This window comes from Pipistrellus hanaki (genome assembly GCF_964339955.1).
Source record: "Pipistrellus hanaki genome assembly, chromosome: 5".
NCBI classification, from domain to species: Eukaryota; Metazoa; Chordata; class Mammalia; order Chiroptera; family Vespertilionidae; genus Pipistrellus; species Pipistrellus hanaki.
The window spans coordinates 50,981,199-50,985,638 of record NC_140507.1 but is presented as its reverse complement, the minus strand read 5'-3'; the positions used below and the strand labels follow the sequence as shown (position 1 = coordinate 50,985,638).

Here is a 4,440-nt window from a genome sequence, read left to right as displayed (position 1 = left end):
ATGCCCCTGATTCTATTATATTCACCAGTTTATTCTGTTCCTCAGATTTTTAATTCACTTGATTTTTAGATTCACTTGTTGATAGATAAATGTAATGAACTGTGCTTTAGTCTAAAAATTATAAATTGTGTCATTTAAAATTTTTTATTGATTGCTTTGAGAGAGAGAGACAGAGAGAGAGAGAGAGAGAGAGAGAGAGAGAGAGAGAGAGAGAGATGATATGTTATAGAGAGAGAAAAGGGGGGAGAGAGAAAGAAACATCATTATGATAGAGAAACATTGATTGGCTGCCTCTGAACCTACAACCTAAGTGTGTGCCTTGACTAGGACCAAACCTGAAATCTTGGCTACTGTATCATTTTTTTAGAGGTGTATATTCTCTTTTTATACTAACACTTTAATTAGAAAGCAAATGAGTACAGGATGAATCTCCAAGTGGATACTATATCTAATATTAACTTCATTTCATCTGGGTTAGAAAAATAAGATTTTGGGGGAGTCACAAATAACAGTGACTTTCAGTATCTCAAAGAAATAGAAAGTAGCTGAAACGGGTTTGGCTCAGTGGATAGAGTGTTGGCCTGCGGACTGAGAGGTCCCGGGTTTGATTCTGGTCAAGGGCATGTACCTTGGTTGCAGGCACATCCCCAGTTGGGGGAGTGCAAGAGGCAGCTGATAGATGACACTCTCTCATCGATGTTTCTGACTCTCTATCCCTCTCTCCTTCCTCTCTGTGAAAAATCAATTAAAAAATATATTTAAAAAAAAAGAAACAAAGTAGAGTAGACATTAACTTTTATTCAGTTACTGCAAGGCTCAGGTACTCACATTGAAAGAAAATATAAATACAGTTTATTTATAGTTATCAATTAATTCAATAAAGAATGCTTATCCAGTTTTTTAGGAGACCTCTAAGACTCAGCAAGGTATTGCAGTTACTCATGATACTACTTTAAGTCCCCTAGCCCCCCAGGAGATATTGCAGGAGTTACTAAAGTAAATTGGTGAATATCTGAAACTGTGTTTTAACAGACCCCCTATTCTTTCAACAGGGGTTTAAATTATAATTTAAAGGAGGTGATTTTTAAAAAACGTATTAGCGACACATGAAATAAAATGTCAGAGATAATTTCTGCCCCAAAGTTCAAAGGATTAAGTATAAAATCAATGGACTTGTAAAACAAAGAAATTTTTTGTTTTAATTGACCAGAATCTCAACATGAACCATTGGCATAAAATCATCATACAATCTTAGACTGCATTTATAGAAAGATGGTATTCACAACTGAAGTAGGCAGCTTCCTGCCTTGTGATATTCAGTGTCTATGTGTAATCCTGTGGGCTAGATCTAGTGACTCAATTCTAACAAATAGAATATGGGATTGTATTATAAAAAAACACACAACTGAGGCTTCTCTCTCTTCCTCTCTCTTCCTTATCCACCCTCCAATATCTTTCCTTGCCTCCCTGCCTTCTCCCCTCCCCCTACCTTCTTCCCTCTGTTCTTCCTTGGCAAGTAAGCTGTCATGATGCATCATGATGGGAGCAATCCTATGGAGAGGCCCACATGGTGCGATGAAGAATTGAGACCCTATTCAACATCCCATGAGGAAGTTAAGCCTGCTAGCAACCACATGGACTGAGTTTAAAAGAGATCCTTCAGCTCCAGTTCAGTCTTGGTTGATGACTTTATTGCAATTTCATCAGAGATTCTGAGCCAGAATCATTCAGCTAAGTCTTTTCTGCATTCCTGGCCCATGGAATTGCAAGTTAATAAATATTTGTTGCTGTTTTAAACTGTTAAATTTTGAGGTAATTTGTTATACATGAATAGATAACTAATACAAGGACAATGGAATACTAGTAAATGGAACTCAGTACCCAGACCACATCTATAACATTTTCTTCAGTTCTGGGTGCTATATTTATGCATATTGAGAGTGTCTCTGGGGAAGAGTGATAAGGATTTTGAATGAGCTAGAAACTATATCACACAAGGAATCCTTGAGTGAACTCAGGACATTAGCGTAGAAAAAGGCAAATTTAGGGAGAAATTTGAATATCTACTTTTGGGCATCATAAAATCCTGTGGAAGAGCTACAAGAAATCTGGACCTTAAGAAATATTCAGTGGTTCAACACCCTCATTTTACAGATCAGAAGTGAGGCTCAGATTGGTTATGATTCTGACCTAAGGTCATAGGACTAGCTATAGGCTGACCTGAGAATATAACTCCGGATGACTGAATCAATGGCAGTTGTGCTTTTTGTAGCTCCAGGGATTTATTGATAGAAGCTATAGGAAAGCCAATTTTAATAATTTGTGAGAAAGAACTTCAGCAATTAGAGCTCTTTAAAAAAAAAAAAACAATGGACAGTTAAGTGGTGTAGTGGGCTCTGGGATATTGGAAATGGTTAAAATAAATTACTTGAGTACCTACCTATTTAGACATGAAGTAAACTCAGGTTACTTCCAAGGTTTCAATCAACCCGAGCATCTGATCCCATATTAATTTTAAGGATATAAAAGAATATAAAACAGCCCTGGCCAATGTTTCTATGTGGTTAGACATCAGTCCACACACCGAAGGGTCAAGGGTTAAATTCCCTGTCGAGCATGTGCCCGGGTTGCAGGTTCCATCCCAGCTCTGGTTGGGGCACATGCAGGAGGCAACCAATCGATTGTGTCTTTCTCACATCAATGCTTGTCTCTCTCATTCTTTCTCCTCCTCTCCCTCCTTTCTTCCCTTCTTTCTAGAAAACCAATGGAAAAATATCCTCTGGTGAAGATTAACAACAGCAACATAAAAGTCTATAAAAACAGACCAATATTTACCATGGTGGTAACAACAGAATTCTAGGATCTGAGAAACAAAACCCACTTTATAGAAATAATCACTACATTCCCATTAAAGAATACCAGAATTAAATGCAGTCAGAATAACCATGGTTGAAATAAGAGCTAAGCTCTAAAAACAAAGAATTTTACCCTTCAAGAAACAAAGAAGGAAGAGAAGATCATGTATTTTTAGATTTGGATTATTTGTGTATTGGAAAGGGACCCTGAAGTGGCATTATGAAGTGGAAGCCCACATTCTGGTCCTGTTTACATCATGATGAACAGGTTCAGGAGTTACCAGTGTAGGGCAGTGATAATCATTGTGGAAATTCTATGTATAATTCTCTTTAAATATAATGAAAAATCAGATGATGGATAGGCTAAGAGATAATTCCTATAATTAAAGTGCAATAGAGACAGTACCAGCTTGTATCACCAGCACTTTAACACCCACAATAAGACAACAAGGACTTTATCAGCTCAACACCTAACCATTATGTAAGAAGTGCTTTTTTAAAAGAATAATTGTGAATGTTTTTTTTCATTTATCAGATCCTCCAGAATAAAAAAAAAATCATACTCTAATTCAAGTTGCTTTTCAATTGTAAATAATTATCTGTCATCATACTTGATAAGTAATGAAACATTACTTAAGAAATAAATTCACAACATTTATAAACCCAGAGGCTCATATTCATGATAGAGTGGGGCCTTCCTCATCTCAGTAATAGCAACTGAATCTTCCAGTAAATCACTTTAGAAATATCCTCAACTCCTCTCTTTTTAAAAAAATATCAGTTCTGTCTTTGCAATCTACTATATTCAGAATCTGACCACTTCTCAGCACTTCCACTGCTACTATCCTGGTCAAAGCCAACATCATCTGTTGCCTGGATTCTGCTAACTGGCCTTTGTACTTTGGCTTTTGCCCTGCCTGCAGTCTATTCTCAATCTAGCAGCCAGAGCGACTTTTTTTTTTTTTTTAAATATATTTTATTGATTTTTTAGAGCGGAAGGAAGAGAGATAGAGAGCTAGAAACATTGATGAGAGAGAAACATCGACCAGCTGCCTCTTGCACACCCCCTACTGGGGATGTGCCCGCAACCAATGTACATGCCCTTGACCGGAATCGAACCTGGGACCTTTTAGTCCGCAGGCCGACGCTCTGTCCACTGAGCAAAACCGGTTTTGGCCAGAGTGACTTAAAAAATTTATGCCAACCATGTCCATCCTCTCTGCTCAAGGCCCTTTAATGGCTTTCCATCAGACTCCTCACAATGGCCTACAAGTCTATCCATGCTCTGACCCCTTAATTTTCTGATCTCATCTACAACAATCTTCACTCACTCCACTCTAGTTATTATAATTGCCTTCTTCACAAAAATACCAGACATACACCTCAGGACCATTGTACTTGTTGTTCCTTCTGTTTAAAATGTTCTTCTTCCAGATAGTCGCAGGTCTCAGGCCCTTATTACCTAACTCTTTCCCAGTGAGGCCCTTCCTCATCCATCCTATTTAAAATTACAACTTTCATGACATACACATTCCTTACCTACTATATTTTCCTTCACATTTCTTCTTACTGTCTTACTTGGTAT

The 4,440-nt window shown here is 37.6% G+C and overlaps 1 pseudogene across 1 annotated transcript in view; it reads right to left on the bottom strand.

Moving 5' to 3' along the window:
- Positions 1-4,440, bottom strand: part of LOC311623129 (small ribosomal subunit protein eS27-like) — a 249,116-nt pseudogene that overhangs the window by 202,421 nt on the left and 42,255 nt on the right. The gene's annotated exons all lie outside the window — the stretch shown is intronic.